The 20,503-nt window shown below is 46.5% G+C and overlaps 1 protein-coding gene across 5 annotated transcripts in view; it reads left to right on the top strand.

Moving 5' to 3' along the window:
* Positions 1–20,503, top strand: part of GPSM1 (G protein signaling modulator 1) — a 324,213-nt gene that overhangs the window by 39,613 nt on the left and 264,097 nt on the right. The window contains exon 1 of one of the 5 annotated variants that reach the window (XM_068249100.1): positions 19,889–19,905. The exons of the other annotated variants lie outside the window; for them this stretch is intronic. The gene's annotated coding sequence lies outside the window, so the exon portion shown is untranslated. Of the gene's footprint in view, positions 1–19,888; positions 19,906–20,503 lie in introns of those variants that run through there. 5 annotated transcript variants of the gene reach the window in all.

The raw sequence follows: 20,503 nt of genomic DNA, 5'->3' as shown, positions 1-20,503 counted from the left end.
GATGTCGCTCTCTGTAGATCAGGAAAGTAGGGGTAGGTCACCCCTCCACCAGGAGTGGACACAGTATTATCGTGAGATAGAGAACAGAGGCGCCAGCAGGATAAAAGGTAATACATTTTTTTTAAATTTGATGGGAGGCAGTGGTGGACTTACCTCCGGAAAGCAGACTCAAAATACTGTCTGAATTAAAGAGACTCTGAAGCGAGAATAAATCTCGCTTCAAAGCTCATAGTTAGCAGGGGCACGCGTGCCCCTGCTAAAACGCCGCTATCCGGCGGCTAAACGGGGGTCCCTTCACCCCCAGACCCACCCCCGCAAACCTTGGTCGTAGACTTGGTCGTTCCTGGAGGCAGGGCTAACCGCCGCAGCCCTGCCTCCAGTCACGTCTATCAGCGGCGCATCGCCGCCTCTCCCCCGCCCCTCTCAGTGAAGGAAGACTGAGAGGGGCGGGGGAGAGGCGGAGATACGCGCTGACAGACGCGCGTGGGGCAGGGCTGCGGCGGTTAGCCCTGCCCCAACCAGGAAGAGGGGATGCACTGCACGGAGGGGGATTTGGAGGTGAAGGGACCCCCGTTTAGCGGCGCGATAGCGGCGGTTTAGCAGGGGCACACATGCCCCTGCTATCTATGAGGTCTGAAGCGAGATTTATTCTCGCTTCAGACTCTCTTTAAAGGGAAGGTCCAAGCAAAAAAAAAAAATGAGTTTCACTTACCTGGGGCTTCTACCAGCCCCATGTAGCCATCCTGTGCCCTCATAGTCACTCACTGCTGCTCCAGTCCCCCGCTGGCAGCTTTCTGACCTCGGAGGTCAGGGCCACATTGCATACATTTTTACGCATTCCAGCTAGTGCAGGAACAAAAATGTACGCGTTGCACCACTAACACGTAAAAATGTATGTGTTAATGTTCCTGCACTAGCGGGAATTTGTAAAAATGTACGTAATTCGGCCCTGACCTCTGAGGTCAGAAAGCTGCCAGCGGGGGACTGGAGCAGCAGTGAGTGACTACGAGGGCACAGGATGGCTGCATGGGGCTGGTAGAAGCCACAGGTAAGTGAAACTCATTTTTTTTTTTTGCTTGGACCTTCCCTTTAAACAAATACATTTATTATTGGTACCCCAAAAGATGCAACGCGTTTCGCAGGCACAGCCCGCTTCATCAGGCAAAAAGATAGGGGACAAACAGTAGCTCGTCAGTAGCACGATTAGCGCTACTGAGAGGTGCCATTCGTGCTACTGACGAGCTACTGTTTGTCCCCTATCTTATTGCCTGATGAAGCGCGCTGTGCCTGCGAAACGCTTTGCATCTTTTGGGGTACCAATAATAAATTTATTTGTTTAATTGAGACAATATTTTGAGTCTGCTTTCCGGAGGTAAGTCCACCACTGCCTCCCAGCAAATTTTAAAATGTTTTATTACCTTTTATCCTGCTGGCGCCTCTGTTCTCTTACGATAATAGTTTCCATCTTTGTTACTTTTGACCTCCTGACATTTCCTCCCTCACTTTTTTCTCCTCTTGCTAATTGTGTATTCGTTATCCGCCCTCCTCCCAAAGTCTTCAGACACTCCCACTGAGCTCTATACTAGGAAGTGCACTGTCTTATATCATTAGAAGGAGGGGGAAACTAAAGGTAAGAGGAGGAATATATTATAGATAAAAAGAACCCCCAGCATGCAACTGTTTGGCAATGTTTGGCACTTAAAGGGCCAGTGCTCCTAAGGTATGTGATAACTCCAAACCATAAAAGCAGAAAAAGTTTTGAAAGTTTTGAATGCAGGATTAGCATCTTTATCACTTAATACACTCAGACCAGTTGCTGTTGAAATTTGATTTTTATGGTGACAATCCCGCTTTAAAATGAGGCATTGGTATAAGACTTGGTTCCCACTTGCACCAGTAGCGATTCCACTTGGTATGTTTTCTACAGCAAAGCAACGGTCCTACGTTAAAACGGAGCTGAACTTCCTTGCTGCTGTAAAAGATAAGCAACAGCATAATAACATTTAAAGAAAAACATTTCTTTGTTACAGCTGATACAAATCCTGCAATAAATGTGCAGTCTGTCTACTTCCTGCTTTCATGTAAGCAGGCATATTGTTAATATCCTGAGTTTACAAATTAGCTGCTCTGCCGTGGCAGCTGAGGGATTAAGTTACAACTAGTAATTAGTCACAGATAAGGGGGGAAATTAGACAGGCTAAACTCTCTAAATACATACCGGGTGTATTTCTCTTGGTTTTCTTTCTGTCCTGTGCAAGAGTTCAGGTCCTCATTAAAACTAGGGTGTGCTTCGCAGTAAACGAAACTCAAAGTCACGACCTGCTGCATTTTTACCGGATAGCAGATGCGTTTCCTATAGAAACCAATGGTGGAATCGCATCCACTCTGGGTGCGGAAGGGACAAGAAAACGCAGCGGATGCTGAACTCGATCGATTGGGTGGTCTTGATCCATCGGAAATAGGAACTGAGCCTAAAGGTGGCCATTAAACAGAATCTGTAACTTGAAAAGGGTCCCTGGGGGTACTTACCTCGGGAGGGGAAAGCCTCAGGGTCCTATCAAGGCTTCCCCCGTCCTCCTGTGTCACACGGCGGTCTCGCTTAGCTGCCCCGAACAGCGGCCATGTACATATTTACCTTCCCGGCCCTAGTGTAGTAGCGGCCCTCGGCTTGGAAACAGGCAGAAATAGAGGATCCCAGATAGGTCTGCTCTGCGGACCTGACTGAGATTGGCTATTTCTGCCTCATCCCAAGCCGAGGGGCGCTACTGCTCGTACCGGGAAGGTATATTTTGCAGGCACAGCCTGACAAATTGTTGGCTGTGGCTTACGAGGGGCACAGCTAGACCGCCGTGGGACGGAGGAGGACAGGGGGAAGCTTCGTTAGGATCCAGAGACTTCCCCCTCCTGAAGTAAGTATCCCCCAGAATGGGATACAGAGTCTCTTTAATCAATGATACAATCCAATGGCCAATCTGATCATTCTGCAGTAATCGATCAGAAACGACCCGTCGCGCCCACTAACACCAGTAACGGATCGATTCCGTTAATCTGATCCATAAATCTAGACACAACTGAACATTTCTGATTGCTTACCGCAGCGATTGGAAATGATTGATTGGTGGGATTTTCTCCCATAATCCCCTGTTTCTGGAAACATGGAGCTGTGCTGTGCAGTCACATGACTCTCCTGCAGGGGGATTAAGCTGCTGATCCATCATGGCTGCCTCCTCTGTATTCCCTCCCATAATCCCCTGTTTCTGGAAACATGGAGCTGTGCTGTGTAGTCACATGACTCTCCTGCCGGAGGATAAAGCTACTGATCCATCATGGCTGCCTCCTCTGTATTCCCTCCCATAATCTCCTGTTACTGGAAACATGGAGCTGTGCTGTGTAGTCACATGACTCTCCTGCAGGAGGATAAAGCTGCTGATTCATCATGGCCGCCTCCTCTGTATTCCCTCCCATAATCTCCTGTTACTGGAAACATGGAGCCGTGCTGTGTAGTCACATGACTCTCCTGCAGGGGGATAAAGCTGCTGATCCATCATGGCTGCCTCCTCTGTATTCCCTCCCATAATCCCCTCTGTTACTGGAAACATGGAGCAGTGCTGTGTAGTCACATGACTCTCCTGCAGGAGGATAAAGCTGCTGATCCATCATGGCCGCCTCCTCTGTATTCCCTCCCATAATCTCCTGTTACTGGAAACATGGAGCTGTGCTGTGTAGTCACATGACTCTCCTGCAGGAGGATAAAGCTACTGATCCATCATGGCTGCCTCCTCTGTATTCCCTCCCATAATCCCCTGTTACTGGAAACATGGAGCTGTGCTGTGTAGTCACACGACTCTCCTGCAGGAGGATAAAGCTGCTGATCCATCATGGCTGCCTCCTCTGTATTCCCTCCCATAATCCTCTCTGTTACTGGAAACATGGAGCTGTGCTGTGTAGTCACATGACTCTCCTGCAGGAGGATAAAGCTGCTGATCCATCATGGCTGCCTCCTCTGTATTCCCTCCCATAATCCTCTCTGTTACTGGAAACATGGAGGTGTGCTGTGTAGTCAGATGACTCTCCTGCAGGAGGATAAAGCTGCTGATCCATCATGGCCGCCTCCTCAGTATTCCCTCCCATAATCCTCTGTTACTGGAAACATGGAGCTGTGCTGTGTAGTCACATGACTCTCCTGCAGGAGGATAAAGCTGCTGATCCATCATGGCTGCCCCCTCTGTATTCCCTCCCATAATCTCCTGTTACTGGAAACATGGAGCTGTGCTGTGTAGTCACATGACTCTCCTGCAGGAGGATAAAGCTGCTGATCCATCATGGCCGCCTCCTCTGTATTCCCTCCCATAATCCCCTGTTACTGGAAACATGGAGCTGTGCTGTGTAGTCACATGACTCTCCTGCAGGAGGATAAAGCTGCTAATCCATCATGGCCGCCTCCTCTGTATTCCCTCCCATAATCCTCTGTTACTGGAAACATGGAGCTGTGCTGTGTAGTCACATGACTCTCCTTCAGGAGGATAAAGCTGCTGATCCATCATGGCTGCCTCCTCTGTATTCCCTCCCATTATACCCTGTTACTGGAAACATGGAGCTGTGCTGTGTAGTCACATGACTCTCCTGCAGGAGGATAAAGCTGCTGATCCATCATGGCTGCCTCCTCTGTATTCACTCCCATAATCCCATCTGTTACTGGAAACATGGAGCTGTGCTGTGTAGTCACATGACTCTCCTGCAGGGGGATAAAGCTGCTGATCCATCATGGCCGCCTCCTCTGTATTCACTCCCATAATCCTCTCTGTTACTGAAAACATAGAATCTCAGCCTTTGTACTGTTGGGTAAATGATTGGCCCTGCCTGTCTTGTGGCAGCTTCTGGCCGGCGTCCCGGTGTTTACCCTCCAGCTTCCACATCAATACGTTGGAAATCCAATCTCGTCTGACTACCTTTTAGAAACCCTGTGAAGTGGTTGCAGTCTGTCGCTCTCACAGTCTGTGGACGGAATAGGGAGACAGGCGCTCTTCTGCAGCTGGTCCCATTCTCGGCCCGTCGAGGTCCATCTTTCGCTCATCTGTTGGTTTGCCAAAGTGGATACTTAAATGGCACTGTTCTTTTCCTGCCAGGCACATTCTGGGATGCCCTCCAGTAAGCTGTATGCCCAGCACCTTACTGCTTCTAAAACGATCCACATACTACCGTGTAATAAAGACCCATGTTAATATTATGTATTTCTATAGCACTGACATCTTCTGCAGCACTGTACAGAGTACATAGTCATGTCACTGACTGTCCTCAGAGGAGCTCACAATCTAATCCTACCATAGTCATAGCCTAATGCCTTACCATATTATTATTATGTATTTATATAGCACTGACATCTTCTGCAGCACATTACAGTGTACATAGTCATGTCACTGACTGTCCTCTGAGAAGCTTACACTATAATCCTACCATAGTCATAGTCTAATGTCCTACCATATTATTATTATGTATTTATATAGCACTGACATCTTCTGCAGCACATTACAGAGTACATAGTCATGTCACCGACTGTCCTCAGAGGAACTCACGATCTAATTCAAACACAGTTATAGTCTAATGTCCTACCATATAATTATTATGTATTTATATAGCACTGACATCTCCTGCAGCACATTACACAGTACATAGTCATGTCACTGACTGTTCTCAGAGAAGCTCACAATCTAATCCTACCATAGTCATAGCCTAATGCCTTACCATATTATTATTATGTATTTATATAGCACTGGCATCTCCTGCAGCACTGTACAGAGTACATAGTCATGTCACTGACTGACCCCAGAGGAGCTCACAATCTAATCCCTACCATAGTCATAGTCTAATGTCCTACTATATTATTATTATGTATTTATATAGCACTGACATCTTCTGCAGCACATTACAGAGTACATAGTCATGTCACTGACTGACCCCAGAGGAGCTCACAATCTAATCCCTACCATAGTCATAGCCTAATGCCTTACCATATTATTATTATGTATTTATATAGCACTGACATCTTCTGCAGCACATTACAGTGTACATAGTCATGTCACTGACTGTCCTCTGAGAAGCTTACACTATAATCCTACCATAGTCATAGTCTAATGTCCTACCATATTATTATTATGTATTTATATAGCACTGACATCTTCTGCAGCACATTACAGAGTACATAGTCATGTCACCGACTGTCCTCAGAGGAACTCACGATCTAATTCAAACACAGTTATAGTCTAATGTCCTACCATATTATTATTATGTATTTATATAGCACTGACATATTCTGCAGCACTGTACAGAGTACATAGTCATGTCACTGACTGTCCTCAGAGGAGCTGACAGTCCTATCATAGTCTAAGGCCAATTTTGGTTTACCAAATATTTTATCTGTATATTGTATGGATATAGGAGGAAACTCGCACAAGGAGAACATAGAAACTCTATACTCATGGCGTCCTGGCCTAGATGTGAACTTGGGACCCCAGTGCTCCAAGGTGAGGGTGCTACTCATACTGCCCCGCCTTCTCTCTCTCCCCCTCCTGTCCCGGATTGGGCTGGCCGCTATAGGTCTGCGCTGTAGCGTCATGTCGCTTAACACTCTTTATAACGTTCCATTTCTGTCGCCACCCCCTCACCCCCTGCGCCGCGCCGCACGCTCAGCTCTCGCCTGATTCGGGGGATTATTCCATGCAGATTCCTTTTCTCGAAAGCGCTCTTACGGAAAGTGCGAGCAGCGGGGACGCCGCTTCAGAAGGCTTTTCGGGTTTTAATTGTACTAAACAAAAGAATTCATAATAAACCGCTAAAGCTGCTAAAAACCACTTTCCATAATTCCTGGCGCTGCGGGTTCCGCGCCTCACACTGCGCCGTTACTTCCAAAGTGTATTCATCGAAACGCGGCACGTTATTTGCCCCGCGGGTTTTCAGGAACGCTCAGCGGCGGCGACTGTTAAGGTGGAACTCCGGAGAGTGTGTGTTTTGTGTCAGTGCCTGAGTGTCGCTCCGTCCTGCATTCTGCAGCCACCGCGACAATAAGATGACCTTAATAATGTACGGCGTCAGGAAAAGAGGCAGTCAGCGAGATTCCAATCGTTCAGGATTGTGTGCAGATATATTACAAGTTGCATGCACTTTGGATCAAAATCAGAGAAAGTACATCTAAAGGTGCCCATACACCGGGCAATGTATGGGCAGATCGGCCGAGAGACAGATCTCTCTGATCGACTCTGAGAGATCTGTTGTCTGCCCATACACTGCAGGCCGATTCCCCATCAATTGGACCTGAACTCTTGTACAGGACAGAAGGAAAACACAGAGAAATGCACCCTGTATGTATTTAGAGAGTTCAGCCTGTCTAATTCCCCTTCTCATCTGTGAATAATCACAAGGGTAATTTGATCTCTCAGCTTTGTCAGCTGGCTTCTTCGGCAGAGCAGCTAATTTGCAAACACAGGGTGTTAACCCTTTCTCTGCTTCCATGAAAGCAGGAAGCAGACACATTAAAGATCTATTGCAGGATTTGTATCAGCTGTCATAAAATTCTGTAAAGGTTAATATGCTGTTGCTTATCTTTTAGAGTAGAGAGGAAGTTCTCAGTTCAGGTCCGCTTTAAATCATTGACTAAGATAATGGCAGTATAATAGAGATATTTAGTCCTGAAGTGACCCATATTGCGGCGGCCCCCCGCTTCCAGCAATGTCCTTCGCTCCAGACGGTGCCAGGGCTGCTGCCATCTGCTGACCCCGTCTCCTGCCAGGCCCAGGGGGCGCCCCGCTGCTCATCTGAGGACGCTGCTGCTGCGCGATTCCCTGATACAGAGCGTTATACCGCCTTCCATGCCGCAAATCTGTGACCCCCTCTTCATCTCCCACAGACACTCCAACCTCCATCTTTCTCGATCACCTTGGCGGATGCTCTGGGACAGCCAGCCGTAAGCCTCGTACACCAGGATGATCGTCCTCCGGGATCAGGACGTCGTCTCTCCGGCGACAGTTTGAGGCCAAGGCTGTACAGACGCGTTGCTAGCCTGCAGCCCAGTGACATGTCTGCAGCTATGAAGGCAGGAGAAGAATGCTGAGACTGTCCGCTGGGCTGACCACTCTCTGGTGTAGCGAGAGGGGATCGAGGTTACTATGCTCACTCTTATCAGAGATGGCCCTGAACAGGCTGAGAACCATCTAGCAAAACAGGTGGTTAAACTTTTTGGTTCGAGCGCCACAAAGGGATGTTAAATTTATCAGAGGGGCCGAACCAGCATAGGAAGCCGATGTTCCCCCTCCTCCAGGAAGCCAAGTGCGTCCTTAGTAGAGATGGGCCAAACTTTTCTACTTGTGAATACATAGCAGTGAACCAGCGGTATTCGAAATTTGCGTACAACACAAATTTTTATAAAATTTTTCCCGTAGACTTTAATAGCAGGCGAGCGGGCGCCGACTTTACCGGTTAATAGCCGCGCCCCCATATGTGCTAGAAACAGTTTTGTGGAGGGGGGGGCAGTGACTACAAGAGGAATTTTTTTTTTTCAAAAAGACCTTATAGTTTTTGAGAAAATCGTTTTTTACATTTTCATAGGAAAAAAAGAATAAATTTAAATGCGGTAAATGACAGCTAATGTAGCAAACCTAACGGTAGTGTGTAAACTTACATATATCAAAAGAAAGAGAAGTGAATTTCATGATGGGGTTTCCAGGGGGAAACCCCTAGGAAGTTACAATGCTTTGGCCACGGATAGCTTTACAGCCGCAATATGGCTATATAAAGATTCCTGGCATCTTTATCCATTTTTGGAATGTATTTATTTTTTAATCTTCAGAGCATAGCTAGAGCCAAAGCATCTTTCATTTTCCCTCCAAGGCTCCCCATTGGTCTATTAACAGACCAATGGGGAGCCTTGGAGCCAAATTCAAAGTTACTTTAGCTCTGCTATACTATACTGGCCCATTCACACTTGCTGATCGCAAAACGATAGCGATTTTGCTAGCGTTTTAGGCGATTAACGCCAAAAAAAAATCACCATTCACACCTGCCGATTTTTTTTTTTCTTAGCGATCGCGTTTTGCGCTTCTATAGCACTAAAACGCGATCGCTGGGAAATCGCCTGAAAATGGTGCAGGCTACGAGTTTGAGTTTTTAGCATTTTTTGGGCGATTTGCGGCGATTAGCGCAAATCGCCCAAATGAGAACGGGCCCACAGACTTTTATTACCCTAGCGCTTTGAAAAGTGCTAACGTTTGAGCGTTTTGCCGAAATCGCCGGCAAAACGCTCAAGTGTGAATGGGCCCTAAGTCTCCCTCTTAGTCCTCCGCGGCTCCCGCTCTCCTTAAAGTGAACCAGAGACGAAGCACCCTCAAGTATTTCACCATATATATCAGTGGGAACATTAGAGAAAACACCTACCCTGCTCTCTGTTTCATCCTTCACTGCTCAGCCTGCTTCTTACCAGCCCTGATAAACTCCCCCACTGAGCATTCAGTCTGGCTTTGCTCAGGAATCATTATAGCTGAGTCTGTCTTCTCTATCTTTTCAAGCCCAAGCCTGCCCCCTTGTGGCGCTGCTATAATGACTCAGCTATAATGATTTCTGAGGAAAGCCAGACTGAATGCTCAGTGGGGGATTTTATCAGGGCTGATAACAAGCAGGCTGAGCAGTGAAGGATGAAACAGAGAGCAGGGTAGGTGTTTTCTCTAATGTTCCCACTGATCTATATGGTAAAATACATGAGGGTGCTTCGTCTCTGGTTCCCTTTAAGCGACCACCGCACCTATAGTGGCCACCTACACTGCCACCCTGGAGCACCCATAGCACCCTGATCGTTTTATAGCCACTACCCCCGCCACATACTCTGAAAATTTGGTGCTTTTAACCGCTAAAGCCGGCGGCCATTCGCCTGCCATTGAAGTCTGTGGAGATTTGCAGATTCTCCAGATTCACAAATTTTTGCAGAGATTCGGATTAGAAATTTGTGAACCCAAAATTTGATATTCAGCCCATCACTAGTCCTTAGTCTTATTTCAGCTCCAAGTTCAGGTAGCCGATGAAACCCCCCAGTATAGATAGCCAGGTTCGCCCCCAGACAGAGGAGAGTGAGGGCCTGTTTCACACCGCGGGTGATTGTGCAGCTTTTGCGCTGCGATTGCCAATCACCGGCGATTGGCAAGTCACTAGGCTATTGCACTGCAGGGTTTATGCTCACAGATCACGAAAAACGCAGCAAAATTGCCGAAAAATCGCAATCATGCAGAAACCGCATATGCATATTGCGTTCTGCAATGTGTGTTTTTTTGCATATTTTTCAAAAACGCACATAAAGTCAATGATGAAGCAGAGGTATTGCCTTTTGTATGCGTTTTGCGTGCATTTAAAAAAAAAAAAAAAAAAGAAAAACAAGTTTGATGTATTTCCGCTTCCTGTTGCATAAAACGCATAAAAAAACGCATGTAAGGCGCATACAAAACGCATATGCGATTTATATATGCGAATTGCAAACGCATTAACACGCAAGAAAAAACGCATGTGTGGGAATAAAACGTGAAGTCAAAGCGCACAGAATAAGCACGAAAAATGCATATGCAGCAAAACTCTACATTTCCTGCACTGCCAAGTGGTTTCCCAGCCTTCAAAAACTGCAATAACCCCCCCCCCCCCCCTTTTTTTTTCCTACGTGTTCATATGACTAGAGGGGAGTGGACTTTTTTTTTTTTTTTTTTGCTACAAAACATTTTAGGGCCTGTACACACTGCTGCACTTGCATTGCGTTTTTAAAATTGCATGTGATTTTTAAAACGCATGCCTTCATGAGAATAGAAAAAGGGCATCGCACCAGTGTGTACAGGTCCTCACGATTTTCATGATTTTTCAAAAGGCCTTGCGATTAAAAAACGCATGCGATTTGAAAAGCGCAGCGCAAGCGCAGCAGTGTGTACAGGCCCTAATGCATGGTTAACTTGAATGAATGCTCCATTAAATAAATATGCATAAAAAGCTTTTCCTAAACTGGCGCTTTGGTTATATTACTAAAATCCTATTTTGAGAAATTGGCATCTTTCATCTATGTTAGCGACGGACGAGGCCCCCAAGTCTTCATTCCGGGGGTTGCCTCCCCCCCACACATTCCTTTGGCCGCAACCCCCCGGACCCCAGACTTGTGTAGGCTGCTGGCAGTGAAGCATGTTATTTGGCTGTTCTGGAGTAAATTACAGGTTGGAGATTTTGGTCACGCTGCGATCTTAGACGGGACAGGAAGCTGAGCTCAGCGCTTTTCTGAAAGTTCTGCTCAGTTACTTTATACCAGAAAGAGATTCTCGAAAGATCTGTAATCTGTCAGAGCTGCCTGTTACACCCCTGTCAGAAGATACTTACATACTGGCCAGCTGAGCTCTTCTTATAGGCCAAGATCCGCACCATATCCCTCCCCTCTTATAGGCCGAGGTCCTTCCCCATCCTCCTCGCCCCCTTATAGGCCAAGGTCTACACCATCCCTCCTACCCCTCTTATAGGCCGAGGTCCGCCCCATCCCTCCTGCCCCTCTTAAAAGCCAAGGTCCGGCCCAGCCCTCCCGCGCCTCTTATAGGCCGAGGTCTGCCCCATCCCTCCCGCCCTTCTTATAGGCCTAGGTCCGCCCCATCCCTCCCGCCCCTCTTATAGGCCGAGGTCCCCCCCATCCTTCCCGCCCCTCTTATAGGCCGAGGTCCGCCCCATCCCTCCTGCCCCTCTTATTGGCCGAGGTCCGCCCCATCCCTCCCGCCCCTCTTATTGGCCGAGGTCCCCACCCATCCCCCCGCCCCTCTTATAGGCCGAGGTCCCCCCCCATCCCTCCCGCCCCTCTTATAGGCCGAGGTCCGCCCCATCCTCCCGCCCCCTCTTATAGGCCGAGGTCCGCCCCATCCTCCCGCCCCCTCTTATAGGCCGAGGTCCGCCCCATCCCTCCCGCCCCTCCTATAGGCCGAGGTCCGCCCCATCCCTCCCGCCCCTGTAATAGGCCGAGGTCCGCCCCATCCCTCCCGCCCCTGTAATAGGCCGAGGTCTGCCCCATCCCTTCCACCCCTCTTATAGGCCGAGGTCCGCCCCAACCATCCCGCCCCTCTTATAGGCCGAGGTCCGCCGCATTCTTCACACTAGGCGGTTACGTTTTATGGCAGAATATCATATATTGCGGATTCTTCCTGTTCTTATAGGCCAAGGTCCGCACCATATCCCTCCCCTCTTGTAGGCCGAGGTCCTTCCCCATCCTCCTCGCCCCCTTATAGGCCAAGGTCTACACCATCCCTCCTACCCCTCTTATAGGCCGAGGTCCGCCCCATCCCTCCTGCCCCTCTTATAGGCCAAGGTCCGGCCCAGCCCTCCCTCCCCTCTTATAGGCCGAGGTCCGCCCCATCCCTCCCGCCCTTCTTATAGGCCTAGGTCCGCCCCATCCCTCCCGCCCCTCTTATAGGCCGAGGTCCCCCCCATCCTTCCCGCCCCTCTTATAGGCCGAGGTCCGCCCCATCCCTCCCGCCCCTCTTATTGGCCGAGGTCCGCCCCATCCCTCCCGCCCCTCTTATTGGCCGAGGTCCCCACCCATCCCCCCCGCCCCTCTTATAGGCCGAGGTTCCCCCCATTCCTCCCGCCCCTCTTATAGGCCGAGGTCCGCCCCATCCTCCCGCCCCCTCTTATAGGCCGAGGTCCGCCCCATCCCTCCCGCCCCTCTTATAGGCCGAGGTCCGCCCCATCCCTCCCGCCCCTGTAATAAGCCGAGGTCTGCCCCATCCCTTCCACCCCTCTTATAGGCCGAGGTCCGCCCCATCCATCCCGCCCCTCTTATAGGCCGAGGTCCGCCCCATTCTTCACACTAGGCGGTTACGTTTTATGGCAGAATATCATATATTGCGGATTCTTCCTGTTTAAGTTGTCAGATGTGTGACGCCTGCGTTGGTAAACTTGCGAATGTTATTCGCAGACTCTTGTCTCTCTCTGAGCTGTAAAAGACATGCGATCGGCGTGCGGCGTCCTGATGTCATTTTTACTGCATGTTATGCTGAGATAATCGCTGTCGTCCTGCCAGGCTTCCCTTACATGGTTATTTACGGCTGCGCTCCTCGCCGTGGCGATATCCGTCTGCCGCGATGGATTATTAATGATATCATTAGCGCCTGGGACAGGCTGAAAGCCCGAAAACGCCATTTCCTCATAATCTTTTACTGGAGTTGATGATTTAATCCTTTGCCAAGTGCTCTCATAAACCCTCCGCTCTCTTCTTCCAGTTATTAGAACTGGTAATTCCAATTAATACGCAATTTAGGTCCACATAAACACGGCCGCGCTGTGATATAAAGGCAGAAGGATCGATAGCGCATGGCAGCACTCCAAGGAGCTCCAGTACACCAAATATTCTGTGTAAAATGGACACGGAATTAAAGGACAACTGAAGTGGGAAGAATATGGAAGCTGCCATATTTATTTCCTGTTACACAATACCAGTTGCCTGTTAGCCCTGCTGATCTATTTGGCTGCAGTAGTGTCTGAATCACACCAGAAACAAGCATGCAGCTAATCTTGTCAGATCTGACAATAATGTCAGAAACACCTGATCTGCTGCATGCTTGTTCAGGGGCTATGGCTAAAAGTATTAGAGGCTGAAGATCAGCGGGGCTGCCAGGCAACTGGTATTGTTTAAAAGGAAATAAATATGGCAGCCTCCATAGCCCTCGTTACAGCTATTCTTTAACTTTCGTCATAGTAGACATGAGCCAATCCTATGAGAACATACTGTACATTATCTCATAAATCTGTAGTATCCAAATCCCAAAAAATCTAAATCATCAAAATAACTATCACTATAACTTTGATAATAACTTATCAAAATAACGCAACATGCAGCCATTAATGTCTAAACCGCTGGCAACAAAAGTGAGTACACCCCTAAGTGAGGAATGTCACAATTCTGCCCAATCAGACATTTTTCCTCCCCAGGGTCATGTGACTGGTTAGTGTTACAAGGTCTCAGGTGTGACTGGGGAGCAGGAGGTGTGTTACATTTGCTGTTATCGCTCTCACCCTCTCTCATACTGGTCACTGGAAGCTCAGCATGGCTCCTCATGGCAGAGAACTCTCTGAGGAGCTTAATAAAAGATTTGTTGCTCCACATAAAGATGGCCGAGGCTATAAGAAGATTGCCAACACCCTGACACTGAGCTGCAGCACGGTGTCCAAGACCATACAGCGGTGTAACAGGACAGGCTCCACTCAGAACAGGCCACATCATGGTCGAGGGGGGGTGGGGGGGGGGGACATCTTCAGTGCTGTCCCATGAGAAGATATCATACAATATTTACACGGTTATACAAGCTGTACACTGACTGCTTTACACTGTATCACAGAGTCACATCTGCAGTGCTGTCCCATGAGAAGATATCATACAATATTTACACATTCTTATACAAGCTGTACACTGACTGCTTTAAATTGTATCACAGCGTCACATCTGCAGTGCTGTCCCATGAGATGATATCATACAATATTACACTGTTATACAAGCTGTACACTGACTGCTTTACATTGTATCACAGCGTCACATCTGCAGTGTTGTCCCATGAGAAGATATCATACAATATTTACACTGTTATACAAGCTGTACACTGACTGCTTTACATTGTATCACAGTCACATCTGCAGTGTTGTCCCATGAGACGATATCATACAATATTTACACTGTTATACAAGCTGCACACTGACTGCTTTACATTGTATCACAGCGTCACATCTGCAGTGCTCTCCCATGAGAAGTTATCATACAATATATACACTGTTATACAAGCTGTACACTGACTGCTTTACATTGTATCACAGTGTCACATCTGCAGTGTTGTCCCATGAGAAGTTATCATACAATATATACACTGTTATACAAGCTGTACACTGACTGCTTTACACTGTATCACAGAGTCACATCTGCAGTGCTGTCCCATGAGAAGATATTATACAATATTTACACTGTTATACAAGCTGTACACTGACTGCTTTACATTGTATCACAGTGTCACATCTGCAGTGCTGTCCCATGAGACGATATCATACAATATTACACTGTTATACAAGCTGTACACTGACTGCTTTACACTGTATCACAGAGTCACATCTGCAGTGCTGTCCCATGAGAAGATATTATACAATATTACACTGTTATACAAGCTGTACACTGACTGCTTTACATTGTATCACAGTGTCACATCAGCAGTGCTGTCCCATGAGAAGATATCATACAACATTTAGACTGTTATACAAGCTGTACACTGACTGCTTTACATTGTAATACAGTGTCACATCTGCAGTGTTGTCCCATGAGAAGATATCATACAACATTTAGACTGTTATACAAGCTGTACACTGACTGCTTTACATTGTAATACAGTGTCACATCTGCAGTGTTGTCCCATGAGAAGATATCATACAACATTTAGACTGTTATACAAGCTGTACACTGACTGCTTTACATTGTATCACAGTGTCACATCTGCAGTGCTGTCCCATGAGAAGATATCATACAATATTACACTGTTATACAAGCTGTACACTGACTGCTTTGCATTGTATCACAGGGTCACATCTGCAGTGTTGTCCCATGAGAAGATATCATCCAACATTTAGACTGTTATACAAGCTGTACACTGACTGCTTTACATTGTATCACAGTGTCACATCTGCAGTGTTGTCCCATGAGAAGATATCATACAATATTTACACTGTTATACAAGCTGCACACTGACTGCTTTACATTGTGTCACAGTGTCACATCTGCAGTGTTGTCCCATAAGAAGATATCATACAATATTTACCGTTATACAAGCTGTACACTGACTGCGTTACATTGTATCACAGTGTCACATCTGCAGTGCTGTCCCATGAGAAGATATCATACAATATTTACACTGTTATACAAGCTGTACACTGACTGCTTTACATTGTATCACAGTGCCACATCTGCAGTGCTGTCCCATGAGAAGATATCATACAATATTACACTATTCTACAAGCTGCACACTGACTGCTTTACATTGTATCACAGTCACATCTGCAGTGTTGTCCCATGAGACGATATCATACAATATTTACACTGTTATACAAGCTGTACACTGACTGCTTTACATTGTATCACAGTGTCACATCTTCAGTGCTGTCCCATGAGAATATATCATACAATATTACACTATTATACAAGCTGTACACTGACTGCTTTACATTGTATCACAGCATCACATCTGCAGTGTTGTCCCATGAGAATATATCATACAATATTACACTTTTATACAAGCTGCACACTGACTGCTTTACATTGTATCACAGTGTCACATCTGCAGTGCTGTCCCATGAGAAGATATCATACAATATTTACACTGTTATACAAGCTGCACACTGACCGCTTTACATTGTATCACAGTGTCACATCTGCAGTGCTGTCCCATGAGAAGATATCATACAATATTACACTGTTATACAAGCTGTACACTGACTGCTTTACATTGTATCACAGTGTCACATCTGCAGTGCTGTCCCATGAGACGATATCATACAATATTTACACTGTTATACAAGCTGTACACTGACTGCTTTACATTGTATCACAGTGTCACATCTGCACTGCTGTCCCATGAGCAGATATCATACAATATTACACTGTTATACAAGCTGTACACTGACTGCTTTACATTGTATCACAGTGTCACATCTGCAGTGCTGTCCCATGAGAAGATATACAATATTACACTGTTATACAAGCTGTACACTGACTGCTTTACATTGTATTACAGTGTCACATCTGCAGTGCTGTCCCATGAGAAGATATCATACAATATTTACACTGTTATACAAGCTGTACACTGACTGCTTTACATTGTATCACAGTGTCACATCTGCAGTGTTGTCCCATGAGAAAGTATCATACAATATTACACTGTTATACAAGCTGCGAACTGACTGCTTTACATTGTGTCACATCTGCAGTGCTGTCCCATGAGAAGATATCATACAAGATTTACACTGGTATACAAGCTGTACACTGACTGCTTTACATTGTATCACAGTGTCACATCTGCAGTGTTGTCCCAAGAGAAGATATCATACAATATTACACTGTTATACAAGCTGTACACTGACTGCTTTACATTGTATCACAGTGTCACATCTGCAGTGTTGTCCCAAGAGAAGATATCATACAATATTTACACTGTTATACAAGCTGCACACTGACCGCTTTACATTGTATCACAGCATCACATCTGCAGTGTTGTCCCATGAGAATATATCATACAATATTACACTTTTATACAAGCTGCACACTGACTGCTTTACATTGTATCACAGTGTCACATCTGCAGTGCTGTCCCATGAGAAGATATCATACAATATTTACACTGTTATACAAGCTGCACACTGACCGCTTTACATTGTATCACAGTGTCACATCTGCAGTGCTGTCCCATGAGAAGATATCATACAATATTACACTGTTATACAAGCTGTACACTGACTGCTTTACATTGTATCACAGTGTCACATCTGCAGTGCTGTCCCATGAGACGATATCATACAATATTTACACTGTTATACAAGCTGTACACTGACTGCTTTACATTGTATCACAGTGTCACATCTGCACTGCTGTCCCATGAGCAGATATCATACAATATTACACTGTTATACAAGCTGTACACTGACTGCTTTACATTGTATCACAGTGTCACATCTGCAGTGCTGTCCCATGAGAAGATATACAATATTTACACTGTTATACAAGCTGTACACTGACTGCTTTACATTGTATCACAGTGTCACATCTGCAGTGTTGTCCCATGAGAAAGTATCATACAATATTACACTGTTATACAAGCTGCGAACTGACTGCTTTACATTGTATCACAGCGTCACATCTGCAGTGCTGTCCCATGAGAAGATATCATACAAGATTTACACTGGTATACAAGCTGTACACTGACTGCTTTACATTGTATCACAGTGTCACATCTGCAGTGTTGTCCCAAGAGAAGATATCATACAATATTACACTGTTATACAAGCTGTACACTGACTGCTTTACATTGTATCACAGTGTCACATCTGCAGTGTTGTCCCAAGAGAAGATATCATACAATATTTACACTGTTATACAAGCTGCACACTGACCGCTTTACATTGTATCACAGTGTCACATCTGCAGTGTTGTCCCATGAGAAGATATACAATATTTACACTGTTATACAAGCTGTACACTGACTGCTTTACATTGTATCAGTGTCACATCTGCAGTGCTGTCCCATGAGAAGATATCATACAATATTACACTGTTATACAAGCTATACTCTGACCGCTTTACATTGTATCACAGTGTCACATCTGTGCCATGAAAAGATATAACATATTGAGATAAATGTAAGGGGTGTACTGACTTTTCTGAGATACTGTATGTTGCTGCACGCTGCATATACTGTATTTTTTCGTTTGTAGGGAGGAGAAGGGGTTAATCCATTTTCCCCTTGACCTTATTTTACCCTCGCAGATTCGCTCGGCGCACCACATAAAACTCTCGTTAAGAGGTTTTTAGTCCAAACAATGGAAGACGATGTGATTTGTACAGGGAGGGCTGGTTGCATAATATATAGATATAATCACCGGCGTTATGCGCCTGTAATTGGCTCGCAGGAAAGGTCAGGCTGCCAAAATAATGGCTGGGACTAAATATACGCGCGCCGCTAATGTCATCCTGTCTCCGATCGCTCAGGATAGGCGTAACGTTACACGTGCTTTATAATCACAGCCGCGGTCTGAGGATTCATACAGTATGCGTCTGTTCCGGGCGTGAATGCGGCGTAGAGAGCTGCGTTCGGTGTGTTGCTTTTCTTGTGATGTCGTCATGCCCCCGATCGCTCAGGATAGGCAGAACGATACGCGCACTTTATAATCACCGCCGTGGTCTGAGGATTTATACAATATGCGTCTCTTCCGGGCGTGAGTGTGGGGAAGAGAGCGGCGTTTGATCGCCGCCTTTTCTGTGAAGACGATCTCGCATTTTGGGAAGGAAATCTGCCAAGATCCATATTTAAGTCTGCACGGTCTGTTGCCGGCTGCTCGTGGGTCAGGGTTACCCGAGACTCCGAGGTCGGCGAGGCGATCAGCCATTTGATCGGCAGTTTATGACCAAGAGACACAGCTGTGCGGAAGTCCCGGGACCGGAGCCGTTGCCCCAAGGGATTCTGGGAGTTCTGTGTCGTATTTCCGATCATTTTTCCGCTCGATTTTCTTCAGAAGTGATTGGAAAATCTATTAGAAAAACGATTGGAAATCAGATCAGACCTGTCGAAAATGATCGATTCGACCCGAAATCGGTCAGAAAATTGCATGGTGTATACCAGGCGTCACCTCCCAAGGCAGCAGTTTTCTTACTTATCTGTTGTGAATCTCACGGCTTTGAGTTTGTTTACATAATTAACTTGTGGCGAATAGATCTTTGTATACCAGAAAGGAAAAGAATGATTGTTTTGGGTGACAGTGTTTCCGGCTGTGTACACAGGTCAGGTTGCATTGCCTGTACGCTCTCACTTTCTAGTGGAAAGGGTTAATCCTTCGCACCTGTCGACACCCCTCTGGCGGATGAGCTCTGCGAATAGGAGCGGATTGTTGTGACTTGTACCTGTGATGTAATGCAGCGTTTCTTGGCCCGGAGGAGCTTTTCTGGGCGGATTATAGATTCGAAATCCGCAGAGTAACATCAAATGGCGCCAGCGTCTTGGAAGGGGCAGCGGGCCCTGCCATGCCTCCGCTGTGGACTCGCCGGGCCTTTAACTGCTTCAGGCGGCGATGGCGGTTGTGCCGGTGCCTCTGGCGCAGCCCCGACATCTTGGTGACATTCCGGTAAGAAGATTTTTAAGAAAAAAAATTGAAGCCAAAGTTCCGTAAATCTCTGGGAAAGTTTAGTGCAGTCGGTCCACATTGATTCGGCGGGCCGGACAGGAAGTCCAGCTTGGCCCCGCCCATATATGGCATATCCTGGCTCCTCCCATCAGTGGGGGCAACATAAACCTTTCTGTTCCCGGGGGGGTGATGTCTCACGCCGGACCTGGGGACACAGAACTTTGTTCTATGTCTTGTTAGAGCACTTTGCACCAGCTGATCCTAAAATCGATGAGGATGCGTTTTTTCCATCGATTCGCCGATCACAGGACAGCCTGATTATTAGTGTAATCGCAGGGAAACTTTATTAAAAATTCGATTTACAATCATCTGTTTCCAACATTGACGCGACATCTGTGGTGATGCAAAATTGCATCAAATGCCTGATTATGGGAATTCAAATGCAATGTCCAAAAAAAATTGCTGTCACCGCTACTTTTTCCCCCGCATTTGATTTGGAAACAGCCTATTGGTTTCAATAGTCTACGATTCCTCTTACATTACATGTACGATTCCTCTGAATTACATGTGGGAAAACGCTACAAATAGGCTTTAGTGG

Source organism: Hyperolius riggenbachi, chromosome 8 (genome assembly GCF_040937935.1).
Source record: "Hyperolius riggenbachi isolate aHypRig1 chromosome 8, aHypRig1.pri, whole genome shotgun sequence".
Lineage (NCBI taxonomy): Eukaryota > Metazoa > Chordata > Amphibia > Anura > Hyperoliidae > Hyperolius > Hyperolius riggenbachi.
Note: the sequence above shows the minus strand (reverse complement) of the source record. Positions and strands in the feature narration are given on the sequence as shown.